Raw genomic sequence first — 25,722 nt, 5'->3', positions numbered from 1 at the left:
AAGAGACTTCAAATATAGGATGAATTTTTTTACACATAGGTGCATTTGTTTTTTATACTTTTAGTATTTTCAGACAAAATGTTTCAAAATTAAGTTGGCGATTGCTGAGTTCAGATAAAGCAGAGCTAGATCTCAGCAAGTCCTAACACGACTCCCGTAACACCAGAACTGTTTCTTTCAAGTTCGGCTCAGTTTTCACTAATGAGCAGTAGCAGAACCAAAATATTGCTTTCACCTGTTTTTTTTTACTCTGGTACTTGTTATTTATGTCGGTCCAAATTTAACCAGTAAGAAAGTATGTGGATTTACTAGTAAACTGGCCTTTTATTCTGTAAATATCTGCTATAGAATTAATGTATGAGCTATTCTTACAGGCAGTATCTTGTCATCAATGGTAGTTATTATGGGCAGCATATTTCAAAAGTAGTCCATTAATAAGTAGCCTGACAGTAAACTTCTAAAAGTTACTCTGTGGTGTGATTAAAAATAATAATTCAGATTTTCAAACTCAGGAAGTGAAAGAAGTATTTATTTTGTAGTGAACATCTGAAAATCCAAGAACATATGACTGAAACAGAACAGGAGCACATGTTTATCACTATGTATAGAAAAGTCTTGACCTGGCTGACCTGACTGAACACGTATCTTTTTTTTAGGCAAATGATCATGCAAGCCCGAAAATATGGGTCAGCTATTTCATTCTGTTACCAGTAACTGTCTTTTAATTAGGCATTTAATACACATATTTATTTAAGGGGCAAGTCCTGCCTATGTTTAGGCAAGACAGATTCCTGTAGAAGAGTTGGGAAAGTTCTAAAAAAAAAATAATTCCTCCTTTGATGCGAGAATGAGGCTATCCTGCAGTGATCAGATTAAATTGCCAACTGACCACAGCTTTGAAGGCTAGCAGCATGCTTTGCACATACTGTGAGCCATTGACTTCATCAGATAAAAGTTTAGTAGTTCTGAATAAACTTAAAAAGTGAATCATGAGCTCTGTGTTGACATGAGCTGTTTTCTCTAAACAACTTTTAAAGTTCCTTACCAGGCTTTTTCTTTTAAGAAATGGTATATATGTTCAGGGGATTCCAGAAGTTCCTCAGTCATTATTCTCCACCCTCCCTAGTTTAAAGTATTTTTGATACTCTGAGATATTTCAGGGTTCAGTGAGAATGACAAAGCATAGGCATGACTCTGAATTTAGTGATTAGAGATTTCAGATCTGTAAGGGGAGATCTTAAAGCTGGTCTTTGTTTTAAAGGATTGGGTAAAATATAGACACATCCTTGGCATGAATGCAGGAAATGAAGTGGGTCCTCAAACCATTAAATTATGTGATTGTATATGAACATATAATCTCTTTTTGACTAAAGACCTTTTGTATGAGGAACTTGAGAAGGAAAAGATGAGAGAACTCCCTTGACTCACAGATCCATTTCTGTCCTTTTTCAGCCTCCCTATTTTGAGTCTTCTGGTGGGAGACAAGAGCCATGAGTTCAGATGACCAAAAGACTAAAGAAAGAGCTGAAATGGCATCTCTCATAGCCTAGTCAAATGCTGTAATCACTATGCGTGATCAAAAAATGCAGTTTTCTGACGTAACTGCCAAGAATAAGTGTCATGGATATTTCTGTTTTCCTTGAACAGCCTGATACAGTCCTTCTCTGTGATTGAAGTGTGCTTCCTATAAAGTTGCCAATTCCCTCACGTATCAATATGAGGATTAAAAAAAAAAAAAAAAAAGAAAACATGTGAATTGGCTCTGTTTATTTTTTTATATCCTCAATGAAGGCCAGGAGAATTGAAGGAGCTAGGTCGTTGGGTCTTTAACACAGGATGATACCTCAAGGCACTGGTAGCCTTTAAGGGCATGTGAACAGCCTGTCAGCAGAAAGTGGTGGCTACCAACGGGAAACTTTGACACCTCCCTGACACCTCAGACTCCTCTGGGTCAAAGGGACTCTGACCTCATTGCTGTCAGGGGTAAAATCGTTCTTGACTTCAGCTGGGCCAGGGTTTTGTACATATTTTAACTGCCAAAAACTGTAGCTGTACATGGCCCTTAACTCTGTGTACACAAGACTGCAGTGAAGGCGCTAGGCTAAAACTCAGGGGATGTGGGGTCAGCTCCCAGCTCTGTGAATGGTTTCCCCCTACATATGGTTTTCTCTGAAAGGGTTGGCAAGGCACCTTAGCTACGCTGTGTTTTCTCCCATTTTCTCATCGTTTATCTGTTTTCATAAATTCTTTAGTGAGTCTTTCTGTGTATATTCACATCTTCTAGTGCTTTGTCTCTCATTTTGCTTGAAACTTTATTTGTAATACAAATAATTTTATTTAAAATGCAGCTTTACTAGATCATCCATGCCAATGTCATAATACTTTAAAACCATCTATTTTCAGGTCACCAGAGTGTCTTGCAATCATTGCAGATGCACACTACCTAGCTTTTGACATTTAGTCTGACCAGTTAGGCCTAAGAAAGGCAAAATAGTTAGCAATTGCCTCAGTTCTCTTGATTCATGTGAAGCCACTTAGATGTCTCAACCTTGTTTCTCCTGTTCTTTTGCTACCACCATGTGAAGATATTCATGGAAATCCTGTTTTGCTTGAGACCTCTCTAAGCTTTGTAAATACAAACTAACAAATACAAATACAAATAAAAATAAAAATACATATACATATACATATGCATGTTAACATTTATGTTTGACCAAAGCCGTTCCCGAACAGAGCTGTTTCTGGGATAAGGAGATCAAGGTTCACACAGCATTATGTTTGTAGATGCCAATAATCCAGTTTCAAGGTTTGCCTGTACAGCAAGATTAATCTACAGGTTGGAGAAAAAAACCCTAAACCAAACCAGCACAGATAAGTCAATCATATCTATCCTAGGGTGCAACAAGAGTCTCATATACACATCTCAAGGTAGATTCTTCACATGTTGAATGCAGATGAAATTTCACCTATTTTTCCTACCCGAGAAGTCAAAGGAAGACTATCCATTGCCATATATCTGCTGGTATTTAGTGCACATGCTTGCTTTCCCCTACTAGTCTAAATGCTTCCATTAGGTTCAGTGTGAAGAGCAATCCTGAAGACAACAATGAAATCTGAGCTACAGAGACAGCAGGAAATATTTGCAAGCTGTGCGAGGTCCAGCAGTGATAGTTAAACAAAACATCACGTTTTGCAGGAGAACACTGCATGCTGATCACTTATGAACTAGACCCCCTCCCCTTTCTTTCAGAGAGGAGACAGTGTTCATCTCGAAGGCAAAGATGAACTCCTTACTCAAAGGAGTACACAGAGAACTAAACTGCTAAAAAATAAAAGGACTTTGAGAAACTTCCCTGTACTAAAAGAACAGATGGAGGCATCTGAGAAAGAACAAATGAGAGGGAGGACGGTATGGAGGAGGAGATTATTCACGCTGCCTGTGTTCAGGCATCCTGTTCAGGCTTCTTATAGACAGCTGAGACAGCTAGGCTCCTGCAGAGGTCCCTTTGGGGTCTATTTTTGATTAGCTTAGAGGAATTGGCTTCCTAGCTTAGGATAGTTAGGCTATGTGAAACTCTCCCAAACTATTACCTTTTAACAGTCACTAGGAGGTTTTTGTTGTCTGTGATCCAAATAATAACAGTGGGTTTAAGAAAAGGGGAGTAAAAATGGAATAATGTATCACCTAATTGCCTAGGTACTTTAGTGTAACTTCAAACATATTTATGATCCCCCTTTTATACTGACTTCTGTAAGATACTAGAAAGCATTTGCACTTTTGCAGACTGGTCCCAAAGAGATGAAAGCCAAGGTTATACACTGAAAGGTGAGGAGTAGTTTTGAAAACAAATCTGACTTATCTGAGCCAGATGATCTGTACTCTCTCCACTCCTTTGGCTATTTCCTCAGCTTCAGCCTGAGCTAAAATTGTTCCCACTGCTTAAACAAGGGTGAGCTGCCCAAACAGGCTGGGGAGCAGTCAGCGGGTACTGAGTGTGCTTGAGTACCCAGCTGAAGCTTGTGTCCTGGGACGGCTGGTGTTCATGGTGCAGGCTTGAAAGTTAACATCTTTTTGGTGTGTAAGTCTGGTCCTGAGAAAGAGCTTAAATCCTCATGGAACAGGCACTGTAGATGTCCAAGGAAACACATGCTGTAGCAAGCAAAGAAACCCCACCAACGCAGCTCTGCCTCTGGTGCACTGAAACGTGGGGACTCGGAGGGAGGGGGAGTGAACCCCAAGCTCTGAAGCTCAAAACGTTCCTGTTCACCAGTGAAGAAGCACAAATTTTGCCCAGGGTGTTTTGTTAAGAGTAGAAGCTTTCCTCCACTGCCAAACTCACAGGATTTAATTGCAGTCTCAGGTACTTGTCTTTTCTCTGCCCCATTCTTCCTGCCAGGAATCCTTGCTCAGACCGAGTCTAATTTTTCAAAATCAGTTTACTATTGATATTTGTTGGTGTGAAATTCTCCAAGCTCAGGGTGGGGGTATTTGATCTGTTCCCTTCACTTTCTCCTTGGTTCATCAGCTGTTTCTAACCCTTACCCCCCACTGAGTAAATTGTTCAAATGTGCTATTGCCTTTGGGACAACTGTGAGGTTCTTGCTATCTTGTTACTGTCAGTAAGCTCCCAGGCTTGACCCCTGTGTCAGTGGCATGGTTAGAAAACAGGATATATTAGAAATAGGTTAGAATGTCACAGGTTTATATCAATCAGGATATGAACACTTCTTTTATAAAATGCAAAAATTTTGTGTGGGAGTTTACTGCATCAACATGAAATCAAAAGGAGTATTTACAAGAGCAAATTTACTACTTCAAGCATGTTGCAAAAATATGGCAGTAAAGATAAAAAAAGAGACTAATCCAAGATGGTGCAATAGCTTTCATCATCCAGTCTCATAAATGTCTAATCCCACTCTCAGGGGATAATCCAACTCTTAGAGAAAATAAACAGACCACGTTTATTTTCATATAAATTCCTTTAAATTGTAGTGTTGCTCTTTCCTTAAACATGACTAATTGTTTTATGCTACCCTTGTGAGCCCGGTTTTCGTCATAGCGTGTTTTCATACTGCAAGACCCACTTGATGTGGCTATTCCATCCAGTAAAGGAAAGGAGGTATTGTAATACATTTCTAAGGCATGTGCATGTTTCCATCAGATATCTATTTCCCGTGTTTCCCAAATTTTCTTAGTGCAGAAGCATATTTTGCATTTGGCTTCATTTTTTGAGGGTTGCATTTGCTTTTTGATATGTATCAGAGGTCTGGCTATTTGAGCAAGAGGAAATAATTTCATGGACAGTAATCATGTTCCTGGCCTTCTGTCTGGACATAGGTGTTCCACGTAGTTTAGGAGTGAGCAAAGTAGTTTCATGCCAGTTGCAGCTAAATTTTTAAGATCTGCTGTGATAAAATGATTCCTAGCCCAGAGCATGAAACAGAATGTAGCTGTGGTTTCCCAGATTCAGTCCAGGATGGTAAGCGAGCTTCCAAGTGATCATTTGCTATTTCAATAATCTCTTAATTTAGGAAACCCTAGTGTAAAGTTTACATGCCTTGCTGAACTGAACAGAGTTAACATTCCCCATTGCAAATGCTTCTTTCCAAAATACCAGATTTGTGATTATGCCTCTTTTATTATATATTAAAAAAGTTATTTTAAGTCCTAGTTTTGATCGTAAAGCTTAAAATCTTTTAAAATACACTACAATTATATCATGAATGTGATAAAATAAAAGAAAACAGCTTTGCATTCCTCTCAGGCCCTCTCAGTTCTTCACTGTGACTGTATTTAAGCATGGCTTTAGATAGAATAAGTCAACAAGATAACTTCTGTTCGTAAAGCTGCACAGATGTACATGTGCTTGGGGAACGAAGCAGGGGACTGACCTCTTGGCAGAGATCTCCGTGATTCCAAAATGCATGCTTTTAATTCATGCATACATACACACATATATTTGTGTGCAAATGTGCGTGCATATAAAATTATATATACTGTGTATAAATATTAGGCAGAACATAGTAGCCTAAATAATAAAATTATGTCCACCACACTGGGATGAACACTAAACTGTGTTTTATCTTAACAGAACCCGGCAGTAAGTGCATTTTAATCACATTTTTCCAGAACTGTGTATTTCACACACAGCATTCAAAGGATATCACAAGATTTTAGTAAGAAATTTCAATGTTTTTATTACATTCATATGGGAAGCATAACTTCACATTCCTACATGTTTACTGCACTTTCCATAATACCCAAGTTGTTAGGAAAAAACAGGAAAATACTAAAAGAAAAACAGTTTAGATTAAAAGACTGAGCCCCCCTATGGATATTCTCAGATCCATGAAATTCTTTCTTCTGGGGATTTCTCTGATGGATGTGGAGGCTCATCGCCTGCCCACAGCACTGGCAGGAAACACCACACCTAGAACAGGATGACCTCAAAGAAGCTGCTGAGCTTTCTGGCCCCTTTTTCAGACTTTTTTCTCCTGGGGCTGTAGCTGCACTGTGTGAACATTAAAGATTTCATGGTGCTTTTCAAGAGGGAGCCAGCCCTGCCCTCCTTAACAGCAGTCTGCTTTGCCTCAGGAATTAAAGACAGTAGGAACTGACCTCAAAACAGGACTTCTCCCCAGTGCTGGTGAGAATTTTCTTTCCTGCCCCTGTCATTCTGCGTGCCATGTACAAGCTGGTTCCCCCTGTTCCCTACAGCAAAGCCAATTCCATTTTATCTGTGTTTTGCAGCTGCACTTTCCCCAGCATTTTGGGTTCATTTGTAAGCACCTCATAATAATTACACTGGGTTTGCCTCTCAGTTACCTTTAGGCTTCTTTACATTTAGTTTATAAGGCCCCTTTACACTGCTGAAATGATGTAAGTGGACCTCAGTGTAAATGAAAATCATCCCTTTGTTTTTGTATTTTCATTCAAAGCGCTGTATTTGTTCCACTACACAGACTAAAACAGAATATCCCTGCAAAAACCATCATCCGTCTAGTCCCTTAGCAAGGAATGCCCGGAGAACTGGTGCTACCAAAGTTTTATTATCGCTCACAAAAACAAATCTTAGAACCATTTACTAGGTACAATAGAGCATCATTAAAAAATTAAACTAAACTACAGTTGTCCAAAGAAATATGCAAAGTACATTTTGTGATCCATTACCTCATTTTTATTGCACGTATCCGTTTTATTGCTGCTTTGCAGTTCAGTAATTTTTGATAGGTTTTCCAGTCATTAGTTACAATTAGCAATAATGAACCACAAAAACCAATAGAACCACAATAAAAAGGGAAATCTATTCAAGAACTGTTTTATCCAACAGAGTGCTTGGTGGTCCTGGTCAGGCATTAGGTCTGTTACTGACAAGCCATGACTTTTGGAATAATGCTGTTCTCTAGATGTGATGAAATTACCGTGCATGTCTAACAGGAAAAGTAAGGAAGAAAAGCAGGTACTGCACATTAACTCAACATTGCAGTGGGAAGAGCTTTCTGTTAGAAAACTTCTAAAGTTTTCTGTTGAAAAATGAGCGTTTTTTTCTGAGGCATCATTCCTTTCCTAAGAAAATATTCATTTATTAATTTATTTTTAAAAAAGGACACACAAAATCCTCTAAGTATTCTTTGGAAAACTGAAATACTGTTCCAAAGGAACTGTTACGTCTTTTGCAAATGGGTTTCTTGATTGTCTGATGTTGTCCTTGTTCTTTAATGGTACTTGGCTGAAATCTTCCAGAAAGCTTATGTCCAGGTGAGCCAGCAACATACCCTGTGTTCAACAATATGAAGAGAACTGTCCTGTGGGAGATTTAGATAGCACAAATGGTCTGAAACATTGAGGGGAAAAAAAGAAGTTTCTTGTACTTTAGACACATTTTTCACAGTATTTTCATAACACTAATTTCCCATAAAAGCTGTTTAACTGAAAAGGTAGTTTTCTATTAAAAATATTCAGAATTATATAATTTTTTAAATATGTATGCTAGTTTCAATTTTAAGGACTCAAACCATTTTCTATCCACCCTGCTTCATAATAACTACTTATCAATAGGATATCAATAGCTATTCTCAGTAAGGAATGAATTGAGGAAAGAAACACATGGCTGGGAAAGCCTTGGATATTAATTTTGATCTTTGTGAAAATCAGCAATGACCTTTCAAGCTGTTCACTTGTCTCTAGTTCTAAAAACTTGTTGCTAGTTCTACAAACCCAGAGTGCTTATTTTGGTAGTTTTAAATAAGATATACATACTAGCTTCATCCCACTTCAGGTATGCAGTTGTGCCGTTTAAATAAGAACCAAGCCTTGTGGTGTGTCTAAAGGAAAGGGATGGACTTATCTAGAAGACTGATCAGTTTTAAGATTCAGCCTTTGCCGGTCCCCATATCGTTCCATTGATATCTAATTAAGGCATCTCCCACAAGTGCCTAAAGCTAAGCATGCAGAGTATCTGCACCTGTAAGTATTATATCAGGAACACAGTTTCTAAAACTATGAAAAGGGCCTGTTTCAGCCATCCTGTTAAGTACTCCAAAGCAGAATGTCCCATATGAGATTTGCTTGATTTTTGATGTTTATTGCATTCTTTGTTCTAGAGTGGCAAGATCAGGGTCTTTGGACCATTAGCTTCATCCCATTAGAAAGCAAAAAATTTGCTCTGAGCAGGAGGCTGCTGCATATGTATAGATGGATTGTGTACAAGAAACAGATATGATGAGCACAGAATATGCTGGAACACGGGTGGTCAGCCTAGTAGGGAATTATAAGTCTGTGGACCACTCACCTCCCATTTGCAGTCTCTTCAGAAAGGTGCAACTCAGCCATCTCTAGCCTTACAAATGGTATTACACAACTTCATGAAGATTACTTGGAAAACTCATTAAAAGAATATGCATGACTTTGTTGTGGTACATATGGTTTTGCAAGATTAGAGTTTGTGCTGTCATTTGTGGCACTGTATTTTTTTTAATTGTTCTATTTTTGTCTTTTCAATAGAGCATTCTCTTTAACTTTAGTGCAGTATCCCGTTTTGGTAAGAAAAAAATTTAAAGGAACTTGTGAAAATAGTGAAGGACTGGAAAACAACAGACCAAATCAATTGTTTCCAACTCTGGCACAATCCTTCATGAGATTTTGGAAGATTCACTTCCTTATCTCTGGAGCTTATTTTCCCTGTATGTAAAACTCAAGTAGTACTTCTCCCTATGTATATTCTCCCATCACAGAGAAAGGATAAGAAAAATAATTAATCATTTATGACAGATTTTATTGCTTTTACTGTCTGAGTCACTGGACTGCATTCTGATAAAGCTGATATATTTCAGTTTAATCATTACACTATGTTAATACACTAAACAGTGTCAAAGCTCAGTCACTGTCCCAGGGACCAACTGATGGAGTCTGACCACAACTGCTGAATTATTTTAACCTCCACAACAAGATGACTGCAGCCTACTGTTTATTGGGAGTAATCCCTGGTACGGGCTAGACTGTAAACTCTCCAAGTCATCCAGGAGAGAATTAGTTTGCTTGGGCTTTTCAAGTCACTCAAAAGTGGAGATGATCAAGATCCAGCTCCACTGACTGTGCTTGTGCTTTGATGCTGGTTAATGTGTTAGTATAGATGCAGCCATTAAGAAAGGATGGGATGGGATGGGGTGGGGTGGGGTGGGGTGGGATTGCATAGGATAGGATAGGGTAGGGTAGGATGGGATGGGATGGGATGGGATGGGATGGGGTGGGGTGGGATGGGATAGGATAGGATAGGATAGGATAGGATAGGATAGGAGCCTTGTGAACAACCCATTGTTTACCAATACCTATATTTCTGGAGGGCTTTAATCTCTGCAGAGTTTGTCAGGATTTCAGTGAATCTAACTCACCGACAAGTAAGAAAAGGTACATGGTGTATAAACCAAGATTTTTCCTGCAGCAGTGATTGCTGCTACTGAGAAAACTAAGTTTACTATCAGAGGTTACTGTGCTTAAATGAAAATGCGGACACAGGTGCCTTAATACTTGAGCTGGGATAAGTTTTACATAGTTGTAAAATGAGCTTCAGCTTTTAAGTTACTGTCTTTTCCTTTACAATAATAATCTCTTCACTTTTACAAGCTCTATATTATTTTTAGGTAAGAAAACACTATAAAGTTCATGTTTTATTGTTCCTTGCAGTTATATAAATTACATTTGGCCAAAATAAATGTAATTCCTACTGTGCGAACTGAGAACCCAGAATGTTGATTTTCCTCAAGTTATAAACAATGTGAAGATATGTTATACTGGGTCACAATTTTCCACTGTACAGCAAAATATATAACTCACTTTTAATAACAAAACTGCATATATCATTAAAGTTTCCTACTCCATGGAGCACATATTATGTTTCTCTGCACAGCAAGGGATATCCTTTCTATGTACCACAATTTCTAAAATATTGTTTGACTGAATGAAAAATATTTTAGTGATTCATTAGTAAAACAGCTGTCATTTTGAAAAATTATTCAAATTAGTCTGTATTTTTATTAGTAGTGTTGAATTCTTTTTACAGGCTCTTTTTTCTTTTTTTTTCTTTGTAGATCTAATATTGCAGCACATGTTTGCACCACTTTCATCTTCTTGTTGCCATAGGTTTTGGAAAGGGAATTTGGAGAATTATTTATTATTTTGATTTCTTTGGTGGCTGTTGGAAGGTAGAAGAACCTCCTAAAATTTAACATGCTTAGTTAGGAAATCCACAATGTTCATTATGATACTTTGATTCATTAAGTTTCTAATTATGGGTTTTCCAAACCATAGACTTTCCCAAAAGACTATTGACAGGATTTTCTAAAGCACCTGGCTTTGACCTAACACTGCTGCCATTCACATCCGTGGTAGAATACCCGATGATGTCAGTGGAACTACTTAGGCTAATACTGAGTATTTTTGAATATTCTCTTTTAGAAGTACTACCTGACTATGTCATAAACTTCCATCTAAATCCTTCTTCGAACCACAGGACCTCTGTTTACAAATCCCTGAGGTCATTAAAATTCTTTGAGGAGAAACGGTCATTTCAGCATAACTAGAAGGTTAGTAAACCCAAGCTCTGACAGGAGAATAAAGTAAACTTGAGAATCCTATCTTTTTTCCAAAAACATGCTTGCAGCAGCTAAATGGCATGAAGAAGTTCCATCATACAATCATAGAAAAAATTAGGTTGCAAGGGACCTCTGGAGGCGACAAATCCAACTTTCTGCTCAAAGGCATGCTAACTTCAAAGTAAGATCATATTTCTAAGGGTCTTATCCCACCAGGCTTTGAAAGTCTCCAAGGATGGAGATTTCATTCCCTCTCTAGGGAACCTGTTCCAGCCCTTAACTCCTCCCATGAATAATATTTTACACGATGCCCAGGATTTTCTTTGTCTCACTTTTAATGACTGCTTCTTGTCCTTTAACTGGGTAACTCCTATCTTGAACACAGAGAAAAGAACAAGGATATTGCAGAGTTCCTCAAATAAATTCCAAAATATTTAGAGCATAAAAGCTTAGTAACAAAGTGTTGACTCCCACAAGACCCTGTCAGTGCCAAATGTAACATCTAAAGTGTTGACAGTAAACTGACTGCACAATGTAAAATTCAACAATGCACTTGGCACTCGTGTGACCATCTGTGTGAAGCCCAACAAACTTGGAGCTGCTGCATTAGTATGGGATTCAACTCCCAAGACTTTAGTCTGTCAAAGCTGAATGTCTTATCTAAATTAGGCACTGAGGATATCCTCTGGGTGGCAAGAGAGAGATGGGGGGAAAAAGAGATGTCACATAATTCTGTGAACAAATCAACCTTTTGTTTTAGCCTCCTGTCTGAACCTGGTGAATGGGTGATTATGTTCGTTCAGCTCAGTATTGAGATGATTTCAACTCAAACAAAGCAAAAATCAAGCAAGAAAGGAAAAAGAATGGCCTGACACATATATCTTTGTATCAAATATCTGCTATGGTGCCTCCAAATACACCCTGGGTTATGGGATGAGTTTCTGTGACTCCACCCTACACTGTAAAGAAGATGGTGGTCTTTATGAAGCTACCATTTGGCAGCTGTCCTGTACCAACGTTGTGCAGCCCAGCAGCAAATACTTTCTGGACCTGGTGCATTTTTATCAGATCCACGCTCAATCTTCTGTTCTAGCCCCCTCCTGTGCATTGTCCCACTGCTCTTCCTCATGCCCCTTATAACAGCTTTTCGTCCATAAAGCCTCCAGGAGTTGTGAACAGAGAAGAGATAGGTCATAGAAGTTTGTAAGTTAAATGCAACGTGTCAGCTTGTTTCATAAGATTGGGGGAGTTGTGTGAGTTGTATATAAAAAGACAATGGCATTCATTCAGATATAGGGGGAATAAAAATGTTTATCTGAGTTACTGTAAAGGAAGGTAGTTAAAAGAAAATAAAAATAAATGTAGATAGGTTGTCATTTCAAGTGTTTCTTTTTTGCAGTTTCTGTGAATTGTGGGTATAAGGTGATTGGTTGGTAAGTTTGGCTATCTCTAAGTGTTCTGCTTTAGGGAACGGCTATTACTTACTCTAAAGGCAAAAGTGCGATGGCTGGTGTCCACAATGCTCAGAGCCAGCACACTCGCATGAACTGGCAATGCTTCTGCTACAGGGATCATCATCTTGTGTTCTGTGTGACACCTCTTTAGTCCTGAGACATTCTTGTTGTTTATTTGTGTCTTACCTTTGGAGGGGGGGAAGCACACCAAAGAACCAAACCTATCTAGATGCACACATAATTTTTGTCTCCAGGGGAATTGTCTGGTTTACTTTAGAAAAGACTCTGGGAGCAAACTGATGTGATGAAGTGCTAATGGGAGATGAGGGAGCAGACTGAAGAGATAAGGTATTCAGTGACATCTAATTTGATGTGACTTTCCCACAAATAATCATAAAAGTAGGCTAAAACTAGAAGCAGAGTGAACATCATATAAGAATAAATAAAATCATTATTGCTGTTGTAAGAAAACTTTGCCATATATATTATCCATCTGTCGGTGCAGTTCTTGTGGAGATGAGAGAAGGAATAGCATATGTAGGTAACGAAACTTCAGTTTGAGATAAGCTAGCATAGTTAGCAAAGGTAATACAAAACAGGGAAAAATGCAGGCATCAGTCCCACACGACCCTGCTTGCGGGAAGGAGATAGTGGGCAAATGCATTCACTAGCTAAACTATGAAGTAGTTGGGAGTGTAGGTGGGAGAAATATCACATGCTTCTCTCTATTATTAAATGTTTTTCTTGTATGAAATTCAAAACCCCTAATAAATAGAGACCTGATTCTCTACTGTTCCTCACCAGGTGTCTTTTTTTAAAAAAATTAGAAATGTTAAATTTTATTCTTTCTTGGCACAGGTGAGAGCCATATTTGAGGAACCAGAATGGAGAGAGTAATTTAAAAGCAATTCTTTATCATGCTTGTCTCTTCAGGCTGGATGTCTACATAGTATAATTATTCTTCAATCTAGTAGTATGAGATCTTAAGAAACGTGCAATGTAAGGACAGTTTGCTGTAGACCTCCAAAGCTCAGCTGAGCTTCATTAGCTCCCCCAGGAACTCTCTTCCCTGCTGAGGAAAAAAATGAAGGAAATGCTTGTGTTTCTTGAATTACTTTGGGTTACAGCAATTTGCTCCTTTTTAAAAAAGAAAGATTTTGCTCTGTATGTTGGAATTTTACTACCTCTATTCATCATAATCACAAAACTAGTAGGAAAGAAAACATTTCCCCGTTTTAGCACTGTGATTTTCAGGAGGAAAGATAATTTCCTGTTTAGTAAATTATAATTTTTTTTTGGCCCAACATTTTTTTCAGTCTTGATACTCTGCTAGTTCCCAAACATGGCAAGATTGATGCAACTTGAGTGAACTCATGGGTTGCTGAAAGACATTTCAATGCTCACAAGGCTGCAACAGAGTAAACAGGCTGGGAAGAAATCTCTGTAGATCACCTGCTGTTCCCCTCTGACCCAAAGCAGGATCCACTCCATATCAACAGTCTCTTAGGGAACCTATTAAACCATTTGTGGGTCTTTTGATTAATTACTGCTATGGTACATCTACATTGCACATTCAGTAAAAGGGCTGACTTGCAGCTGGATGGAGGGATCTCTGAAGAATACTCATGAACTCCAGGGGATCTGCCAGGACAAGGGCAGGCTCAGGAGCTTTGATTGCAAACTCTTCATGGTATGAAAATCTAGTAGTATATATGACAAGTGGTTAGTGCATTTAGAACCATTGCACAGTACGATATTGCAAGGAATAATGTTAGGTGCTAACATGGGATGCATTCAGCACAAAAACACGTTTTAACCCCACTTCATATTTTAGTATTCTGTCTCTGTTGTAAGGCTGTAGTAAGGTTTGGTTTGGGGGATCATAACCAGGTCCCTCTTATTGTACAATTTTTCCATGCTCTTCAGCTAAAAGTTAGGGGCCTTTGCTGCTATTACAGTTCCTGAGAGGTTATCCACTAACTTTTCCAATGTTCAGAAAATTATCAGCTTAAATTCTTTACCAATTTTAATCCATTTATTTTTTATCCCAATATTATTGTTTATGGTAAATTTTCCCATTTGTGCATGTTTATAGGCAGATACAATTTCTATTTTCAGCCTTCAATTCATCAAACTGCATGACTAATATTTAATGCTTTCTGATAGAATGCAGAACCACTACCATTCCTCTGGTACCCCAGTGCAATTTGGCTTTGGAGATGGCACTTCTACTGGGCTGTAGACAGAGGTAGAAACTGAGAGCTGCTCTCTTTGAATATACCACCTCTGTTGTATTATCTTAGCTATAGTCTGAGCCAAATTCACATAAGACAAGGCCTGTACGAGCACTTTGCAGAAAAATCAATGATACTGGGGACACTGCAACAAAAAGCTGGTAGAATCAACAGGTATTTTCTCTGAGTTCTTTTATCAAAGAGTTTTGTTTTATCATGCCAGTGGTGAGCTGCCCAGTCCTCAGTATGGACTGGCTATTGATACTATATAAATAAAGGAACTTAAGGAAAAAACTGATCCACTCTGGTCTGTAGTTAAGATGTTGGTGGAAACAACTATTAAGTGAGGAAAAGAGGCAGCAGTTCTAATGGGAACTTGTTTTGGCACCCAGCTCGAAGAGAGCTATAGATTACAGGTTGAAAATGACATAAATCCATGCTATCTATTTTTACTCTGAAAAAGCTTTATGTCTTCCATGGAGACGTTGTACAGCCTCGCTATGTAGCATCACTCTGTCCAGACATTTGTTCGATAGAGTTTTTGGAGAGGGCTGATTGTAGGCTTCCCACAATGATAAAGGGATGGGAAGGAGTTTCAGAAGGCAGCTGGCTGGCTCAGTGCATGTGGAAATGATTACTTTAATGGTGCTTTTATTTTATAGAATTATTAACGATGTTGGGGGGAGGCTAGATGCCTTGGAAAGGCGTCTTCTTAAATTATCGTAAATGTAAATGAAGAAATTAAATAAATCCATATATTTGTCATCTCCCTTACCAGATCAGATAGCACCACAGTAGACAAAGCCACACCAATTACAGCTTAGACACACGATCAAGTTGCTACTACTTAACTAGTGTCATGCATCAACTGAGCTGTGGTACAAGCTGTAACCACAGCTCCGCCTCCAGTAACTCATACCTTCACCACATCCGTGGCGCGGGGCTGCAGGCAGTGGAACAGAGGTCCACCCTGACTGCAGGATGATGGCTTTTCCCTGAGAACGCTCGCTGCTGAAGACTCTCTGCTGCAGCCCTCCCTGAGCTTCCTGTTCTCCACCTGCTTCTCTCCTGCCTCTGCTACCTGATCGTGTACTGGCTTAATAATGCCACAAAGAGTTGCTGCAGTTCCACTGAGACAAGAAGCAGGTTGAGCTGACATTTCTTATACTGCTCCGTGCTGCCTCAAAGTGCAGCACGGGTGCTGTCCAGTTTTTTGTCTTAGAGGCTATCCTTTGAATAATTGGACACGAGATTAAGGAGTCTCCTGCACTGGCAATATTGTACCTTGGAGTTCTGTAAGCTCTAAAATTCTGTCCTTTCCAGCTCTGTTCTATGCCTCTAAGTCTAGAAAGGGATGCTGTGTTTGAACAAGCTCTGAAGGCCAAGTTCTCACGCCACAGTCTTTGGACTAGACTAGATTTTGACACACAGGCAGTAGAAAGGACTCTTAAATGTACTATCAAAGTGCATAAAATATGTTGTGATTTTTATGCCTAACCTAGTATGTGGCTTCAAGTTTTAGTGCTATAAATCAAAAGGAAAATATAAAAAAAAAAAAGGGAGGGGGAAGTTACATTTAGATTGAAGTTAAAGTATTAATTAATTCAATATTCACTAAAATTAAACCAAACCGAACCAAAACAAAAACCCAACTGTATACTAGTCAGAACTTGCCTTTCTTGCTGGAAACAAGACCAGATTAATAAAACCCACAAAAATAGCCACCCCAAATATGACTTGAACTGGGATTATATCACCATCAAACACAGTTGTCTGAGAACAAGTTCTTTTAAAATAATTTATGCCAAGGTACCTTCACTGACCAACAGTTTTAATTCAAAAAGGAAAGAAACACTGCCTTTACACAGATATTTCTTTTATAAAGTGGAGATCATCAATCAAAAAGAATGAGGAGTTTATTTTAGTGACAGAAAAAACAAATGGGGGGGGGGGAAGGATGGAACTTTTTTTCTGACTTTCTTTTCTGTTTTCTGACCTATGGCTCTGTCTCAGGCATAATTTTTTTCACAGCAAGCACACCCCCTCTCATCTATATTCATCCAGCAGATGACCTCAGCTACTAGAAGAAAGCAAAAAAGTTTCCTGTAGAGGCAGGTTATTCAGTTCTCCACTTGACAGAATTTCTTGAAGCTTAACTCTGAAGCACAAGGCCATAGACAGCAGCAACCCCTTTTGTCCAGAACAAGAGAATCCAGTTTTTTATTTCCACCCTTGGCAGATTTGTGTTGGCATTGCAGGAGAAATATCAATGGGGAGTGAGCAGAACTGGCCATGTGAAAACACCTCAAAATTTCTTCCTACCCCACAAACTTTGAAATAGAAGGGAAAAATCTCATTACCCACACCCAGCAAAGCAGCAAATCTGTTGTTAATGAGCAAGAAGTGAAGTGAAGGATGTTTCAAGGACTTGCCATAGTGGAACAGTGAATTCATCTTTTCTTTTCAGACTTTGGTAAAGGTTGATTTTTACTTCTGCTTTTTTGCAGGATGAAAGGTGTTACATTTCCCATCATGCCTGGAGTCCCTGATTTTACCAAAAATTCTCTTGGTATCTTTTTTTTTTTTTTTTTTTTTTTTTTTTTTCATAAATATGTGCCCTTGGAAATTAGTGGTGATCTGAGAATCTCATTTACACTTAAAATAATGTAACTTTTCAGACATTCTAATGGCACAGAAAGTTTTGATTTGGTAACCTGCATTCACTGTGGTAGCTCAGAAACCAGGAGACAGAGCAAAAGAACCCAGAACGTATTGATTTATGTTTACCTGTATTATATTTTTCTACATCTCACAGTTTCTGTGGGGCTTTCTCATACTATCCTGATCTGTCAGTTTGGCAATACTGGTTTCTGTTCTTTATTGTCATGGCAGTGAAGAAAAAAACCCCTTCCATTATTAAGCTTTTATTAGTACAAAATTCAATGAAGTATTTCGATTGCAAAGAATACTGATCAAAAGACAACTCCTGTTCTAGATTTGCTGTTAAAGGCACAGAGATAATGCAGCAAAATATCAGAAATAATTTCTGAGATGAATGAAGATATGTACTTGATTGAAAGTTGAGTTAGTTGGAAATATAGTGAGAACAGCAATTCCAGTTGTACCAGAACACTTTTAAAAGATGCTTCATTTGCACCATAAATGCAACCCATTCTCTAGAGGCTGCAGCTAAGCATGCATCACCTTCCAGTCACCTGAATGGAAATAACGTTACATTGAGATATGATATCCCTCAGTGTCTCTGGAAAGGAAACAAAAGGAGAAAAAAAAAGGAGAGGAAAGGGAATGGAGGGAAGGGTGAGAAACTATATTAAACTGCCTTGACAGCTGCAGTCTGTCTGCCTGAGCCTGTGTTCTGAGTTCTTAGCAAAACATGGTGAGGCAGAGAGTAAGGTATTGTTTTATACACAATGTAGTGGTACTTCAGTAGATAAACTCATCAAGCTTTCATAACTGATTTATTTTATTATTATCTCTGTCTTCTTAGATATATCCCTTTTAAACCTTCAGAACCTCTCTTGTCCTTTTGCTTTCGAAGGCTTCCACTTAAAGCCCTGAAAACGTCTTGGAGTGCCATTATAACTTTGAACCATGTATTGTGCATTTTCACTGTATTACAGATGTCTTTTTTTTTTTTTTATTTAATAATGTACTTTAAAATGTATTGAAATGCCTGAAGCAATTTTCAAGGACTGGTCTAGGGAAGTCACTATTAAATGTGTTTCTTCATTACATTTGGTAGCGAGGCTATGAATAATGACTTACCCTAGATTTCAGTAACCAATCACCATAATATTTACTGGCAATGACTCTGTAAAACTTGTTGCTATAGTTACTTAATCTTGGGCTTAATCCAGGTCCCAGAGGAGGTGTCCGCTATCACAAAAGCCACTGCTAGAGCAAGCATCTGTAGCCGCAGTCTTGGTAGATAGGGACCAGGGACTGTGCAGGCTGAGTTCTAAACTACTGTCTCACCCACTCAGGCCACATGAGACTAGTAGTAAGGCTATATCACCTCATAATAAGCGTGTGTTGGAAGTCTTTCCTGTTCTCTGTGCTTTCTACAGAAGGTAAAAATTTCACACTGCTCCTGCTAGAGAACAGACCTATCAAGAAAGCAAGAAACCAAACAGTAGTGAGATATCCCAATCTCCACCTTCTTTTGCCTCTCTTTCCTTGACTCACTCTCAAAACTACCATTTGATATTATCTTACTGATTCTTTAGTAATAGATAGACAGAAAGGTTTGATGGTTGGTGGTTTGGTGGTTTTTTTGCTTGGTTGTTGTTTTGTTTGTTTGTTTTCCTTAGAAGATTTCCAGGAAGCTTCCCTGAAAAGCAGAACTGAAGCAATTTTTTCCCCCCTATGTGCCAGATCTGGGGAAAGATTGCTGGTGCACCTGAGGATCTGTTCCACAGATATGTGAGCAGCCACTTGCTCCATTTCTGGCCCAAGTCAGGTCCTGCAGAAGGATCTGGATGGAGACACAGCAAGGGGGATACTGGAGATGACTTTTCCAGCCATGAATTTTCCTTCCAGCAGCCTGCCTGTTGGAATGGTGCTGCCTGATGATCAACCGAACTGTCTCTTTGCAAGCATCCTGAGGTAGGTAATAAGTAAGATACTGTTTCAGTTTTTCCATGTAAAAAAAAAAAATCAGTTGTTATTTTATCAAAATGCCACATTCCCCAAGGGATATACTGATTTTATGAAGTGGTACTTTCTGAAAGAACAGTTGACTGACTGACTGACTCCCAGATTTGCAAGGCTGAATGAGAAAAAGGTCACTGCCTTTCGGCTGTGACACATGCCAAACAGGCTGTGTGTGTAAGGGATCTAATTCGCAAATCTCACCCAAACAAACTTGGTTTTACACCATCATTTCCTTCTTGCTATCAGCCTGCAGTGTTTGAAGAAAGATGCAGCATCCAATTTGGGTTGAGATGTCCTGAGAGGGTGACACCACGGGTGCTTGCAAGAGCAAGCCCTCTGGACTACACGAGAAAACTGGCCAGCCAAAGATCCTTTTCCTCTGAGCTTCCCTCCTCTCCAACCTCCTAAGTAAACACATCAGGTCATCTTGATGTTTACATAGTATTATCCTACAAGTGTAACATGGTGTAATGTAGTGTTAGCGTGATCCCTAATTTTTATCGTGATACAGTTTAATCTGGAAGATTTGGACCACATTGGAAATGTTCCTTCTCCCACTCACAAGCAAGAGTGTTTGCTCTGGTTCCTTAGCTATAACCTAAACGTGGCTTCAAAGAAAGAAAGCTGACCCTCTGTGTAGTTCCTATCGGAGATTGCCAATTTACCCTGAAGACACTAAAAACAATTTGCAGTTAGCTCAGAGTGACAAGTTTAACATTCACTGATCAAGTACAGCAATTTATTTTTACAGTGTTGCAAAATGGCTTGGGCCCAGTTAATTTCACTTGGAGGAACAAACACTGCCACAGCCAGAAGGCACAAAATGTGCAACAATAATCCTTAAGGCAACACACTGTAATTTGCCTTCTTCTGTTTAATGCCATGTCAAACAGAAGGATTTCTACACATTTCAGATGGTGACTGTGTTGCCTTCCCTTCGTTAGAGTTAAAAAAAAAAAAAATAGAAAAAATTTGATTTACTTCAGAGAGCAGTGATAGATGAAGGATATGACATGCACTGAGCATGCCTAGTTCCTTGCTCATGCCAAAAAATTCCCAGAAGGATAAATCTCGTTTCCTGCCTTACTTCACAGAATTTAGCTTTTTAAACAAGTCATGTTCTGTGGTTTGGATTCTGTGTTTATATCAGGGTTTGTTTCCAGGCTCATGGACAATAATAGTACATGGGTCTGAAAAATCTGAACATTTTCATGTGGAGAGAAATCTTGGTGTTTTAATCTCACTTTCACTCTTATTATTTGCATTAATTCTTATAAACCAGCCCTTACAGATAAGTTGCAATAAAAGCTGATATTTTCCAGGTATAAGCTGGAAAATATGTGAACTTGAGCTTTCATTTAAGTCAAACTTATTTCCATGATTTCAGTCTGTACTTACATATTCATACTGTAGACTTTATTTATTTTAGGAAATATGGAGCTGGAAATTAAGACTTAATTTTAAAAATATGTTCTGGGTTTAAACTGACTTGTGCATTTTATACATACATACACACACACATATATAAACCTTTTGTGATCTACTGATTATAGCTCGGTTCAAGTCAAATTGGAAGCAGAACATGAATTATATTGAACCTGTTAGCCCAACTGTGTTTAGAAGATTGTGAGAATATGTATTTCTTTCTGGATTTCCATTAATAGCAGCATCCTTTAGAAAAGAAAGAAAGAAAAAAAAAAAAAAAAAAGACATGTCCATGTGATTTGATTATATCTTTCAAGGACATGCAGTGCTATCCAAACATCTAGCACACACCAATTTGAGAATATAAGTAAATATAATGTATGCATACAAAAGAACACATAAACATACACAGAGACAAAGGGAAACCAAGCTAGGATCAACTTGAAACTTAACATGTCTTGCTATATTTTAAATTTTAATAACACCCTAAATTACCTCCATAATAAGTACCCAAAACTTTAATCATATATGCAAGAGCAGTACTGCTTAATATGCTAGTGATACTTTGAGAAAAAGACCAGTTATGCTGTGAAGGAAAAAAAATACAAAACAAAAGCAAATTAAAAAGTTGGTGCTACAGAATCTCTTCTAAACTTAACGGAAACCTGATAAATTAGCTAGCTTCTGGTGGGCTTGGGTTTGTCTGTTGCATTTTTTTTAATTTAACTCACATACTTTCCAAACCTTAGCTAGCTCTACACTGTATTTTTGCCTGCTCACTTTCTGGGTTTTAGTGTATTATAAAGATGAGTTATTTCGAACTATTCAAAGCATACCTCAGTAAGCTTAGTATACACAGTAGTTATTCCTAGATAGATAGGTAGTTGTAAAAGTATATATGTATAGGTGCACTGGAATATAAATATGAATATATGTATATGTATGCTTGTATGTGTATTCTTGTCCATTAAAAATCAGCAACATTTATTATATTTTAGGTTCTATTAGAAGAAAAATCTTCATGGGCAATTGAAGGAAGAGTTCCCCTTGGTGCTTGGCTAAAGCTTAGAGCAGAACAGCTGGTGATTGTCCAAAGTGGCAGCTCTATGTGTTGCTCTTTGCTTCTACTGAATGATCTTCTTATCACTAACTATTTTGTAAGCAACAGTGCAAATTTTGTCATGACAGTATGTTTTTTTTTCCTTCTCAGTGTAGGATTAAATGTGAAAATTTTAGGAAATAGTAGAAAAATAAAGAACACAGGATGAATTAGTTCAATATGCTTCCTTTATTTTTCAGTTTTACCTATGAGACCAGTTTCCAGAGCCCCAACCTTGTTTCTTGACTCCCATGATATATTGTAAATGTCAATCCTTGCTTAGATGTTAATACTTTGAAATATGTCCATAAACTTCAGTTCTTCTGCTTCCCAGGCAAGGATGCATGACCTTTATGTAGGAACTCAAAAAAGCAGTTGAAAAAGGAATTCCTTCAAAGAGGGATTCCTTCAAACTAATGCAGACATCATTCATTCTTTGGCCCAAGGAGGAGTAACAAAAAAATCTGCTGCTAGAGCATTGCTGAAGAGGAGGGGGGGGAAAGAAAAAGGAAAGAAGAAAACTGCCATGCTATACTCTTGCTCCATGTGGTGCCATGTGGTACCTGTTACACAAGACCAAGATATGTACACCTTGGACATAATCCATATATGAATCAGGGTTCTACTCAGCTGCTGCTGCAGTACATAAGGTCATAACAACAGACATACCATCTCTAACATTGGCTGTAATGGACACCTAAACAGTGGCAAAAGCAACCCCAAATACTCTCAGCTTCCAACTATTTTTCAGGGGGTTTCTTGAGTCTGGTATGATTTATTGAGTCAGTAAACCTCAGTAGATTTCTTTTTCATGTTCTTGTCCAGTAGCCCCTTGAACCCATGTAAGTTTTTGCATCTAATGTGTCTTTTGGGAAGACACTTTATAGGTCCACTGACTTACAGACATAAGGAACAAGCTTTCTTTGAAGCTTTCTGTTTCTTTCTTCTTTGGATTTTCATGGCACACCCTTGCAAAAGGTGGTACCTATTTCTGCTTCTTTTTTCTTTGGATCTCCATCACACACCCTTGGTAGTACGTAGCTCAAAGCACCAGTAATTAATTTCCAACTTTGTGTGGTGGCCATGTTCTTGTTTTAAAGACCAAAATGCTTCCAGAATCTCGTGTTCCTAAGAAAGGGTATATTTGAGTTTGAGGTATCGTGCTGTCATGAGGCTAAGGCAAACTTAGGTTGCTGAACCTCTCCAGTTTTGGGATGTTTCCTGTCATCTCATAGATCTGTTTTCCAGGTGAATCTAAATGTGTTATCCCATTCAGATGGCCTGTTCGCTGCTTGGGGCACAGACAGCCTCATATGCACTTAGAGCCCAGCACACAGACCAAAACTTGTCTGGGTAACCATGACACTTGTAAATAAATAAAATTAACCATACAGTCCCCTCTAAAATAAAACAGTCTCTATAAATGGGTAGATTCTCTCTAATTGCTCTCCGGGGGCCTTTTGTCCCTCACAACTGTCCTGGGAACATTGCCTGCATGATCATAACACCAAGTTCTCAACCTGGTACCTCTTGCTGTCTTTCTATCTTGGTGCCTTAGCTGTTCTTTTAGCCAAATATAAATAATCCCATTTACTTTGCCTTTCCCCCATGGTCCTTAAATAGCTGAAACCTCAGATATCCTTCTCTTTTTTTCTTTGCCAAAAATATTTGATAAGTAAGTACTTTTCTAGTATCTTAAATTTATTAAATAATACCCCTAAATAATCACTTGAGTTCTTGAAATAGTGATACATTTAATTACTCTTGCTGCATCAGAGTTTCCTAGATATTTTTCTTTTGACTCATCTCCTAGGGAGTGTGAGTCTCTGCAATGTTTACCTGAGGAGCAGGTATCTCCTGAAGGGTGCCTTTTTTAATGTGAATTCCTTTATTTGCATGCCCTGCTGATGTACTGAAGAAGGTTTTTGAAGTATGTTTCTCAGATAAACTCAGGGATTATGCCCCCGGAATGCACCATGGGGCAGATAAACTATCATGAGGAAAGGAATGTTTCAGGTGCTTGTTCAATTTTACTTTTTTTTAACTGGACAGAGATTATTTTTACAGCTGCATCTGCAGGAATTTATCAGTCTCCTTATGACCTTCCTCCCTATGTACTCAGTTGCCTCCTGCAAAGCCACATCTTTTATCACTGAGGTGTACTCTTCTTCAGCTGCAGGTTTATGAGTCTCTTCTTGAAAGCTATGAGGAGTATCTTCAGATTCACCAAATCAGTGCATCTTGCCCAAACATAGGAAGCTACAGCAAGAGCAGCAGTGAAGGGAAAGGTATTATTCATATTAAAAAAATGTGCTGTGATTCTTTATATGCTTAACATTCATCATGGTGAGATTCATTGTGACTTTGGCTACACGACTTTCACCAAAGTTTTTGCCATCATGTGCCCTCCACACTAGTAAATTAAATAGAAAAATGGAATACTCCCAACCACTCAAATTTCAGCAGCTACACTGTTAAGTTTTCTGACTTTCTTTTTCAACAAGGTCAATCAGCACATTTCAGAACAATTTCTGGCACAACTCAGGACTAGGCATAAACTCTTCCAATAGCTGTTTTGGAGGGTAAAACAATTTAATAGTGTGGATGGAGCCAGACCTTGGCATTTGACTTTGAGGCCAGAGAGCAGTCCTTGGCATAGTTAGTTTACTACTATAGTTGAGGATTAGAGAAACAGTGCTCCTGAAATAACAGGTTCCTTACCTTGCCAGAGGAAACAGTTGTTTGATAAGTGCTTTGGAAAACCTGTAGAGGAAGGTACCATTTGCCTAAGAAGTATTTGGGTTTAGATACCATCGTCACTGGCTGCTTTTGGGCATAATTCTGTCGAGGATAGAACAGTAGTGGCATAATACACCTACAATGGCTTCCATCTGGAGAATCACAGTCATTGGTATTGTGACATAATTATACTCATTAGAAAGAAGGAAAATGATGCATAAAAAGAATATGTAGCTCTCAAAAGGGAACCGTTTCTGTCAGGGGCACAACTCACTCCTGACTCCTCACTCAGTCTCTCTTCTCCCACTCACGCACTGTGGTGATGAAATCAGGCAAATTCAGATTTAGATTACACAGAGAACAAGATAATATTTCTTTTGGATAGTCACTTTTTTCCCTTTAACTTTTATTCATCAAAAAATGTGACAGGGCATGGATTAACAACTTGCTGAATCCAATCAAGCAATCACAGAAAACGGAACTGAAAAAGAATTTTGAGAGGTCATACAGTGCATTGCATTGCCCGAGGCAAAACCAACTCTGCTAAGGACATTGTGGACAGCTGTTAGAAAACCAGCTGTTTTAAATACTTGTAATGATGGTAATTCCACACTCTCCTTAAGCAATGTGTTCCAGTCCTTCACTATCTGTACTGCTGGAATTTTTTTCCTAATGTATAACTTTAATCACCTTTGCAGCAATGTAAGCCCATTCTTTTTTGTCCTATCCCCTTCTGGCACAGAGAAGGGAGCATTTCTTCTCTGCAGCAGGCTGTGTTAGGTTTGAACATAGTTAATATGCTTCCTCCTCAGATCTTCTCTCTTCTGGTTTATGCATGTCCAGTGCTGTCAGTTTTTCAGAAACGGTCATGTTTTCTAGCTTTATGATCATCTGCATGTGCTGTTACTCCTGGGACTACACAGACTGCTGGATGAGCTCCCTAAGCCAAGTGACTGCATACTGCCAAGAACAAGGAAGAGGACATGACCACATAATTGGGGAAAAG

General features: G+C 38.5%; 1 long non-coding RNA gene across 1 annotated transcript in view; it reads left to right on the top strand.

The window, feature by feature from the left end:
* LOC308064076 overlaps positions 1-25,722 on the top strand; it is a 125,889-nt gene that overhangs the window by 11,418 nt on the left and 88,749 nt on the right. The window contains exon 1 of the long non-coding RNA XR_013928197.1: positions 1-25,722. This exon is cut by the window's left edge and continues 11,418 nt beyond it. This is a non-coding gene — a long non-coding RNA (uncharacterized lncRNA).

Source organism: Falco punctatus, assembly GCF_963210335.1.
Source record: "Falco punctatus genome assembly, chromosome: 5".
Classification (NCBI taxonomy): domain Eukaryota; kingdom Metazoa; phylum Chordata; class Aves; order Falconiformes; family Falconidae; genus Falco; species Falco punctatus.
Note: the sequence above shows the minus strand (reverse complement) of the source record. Positions and strands in the feature narration are given on the sequence as shown.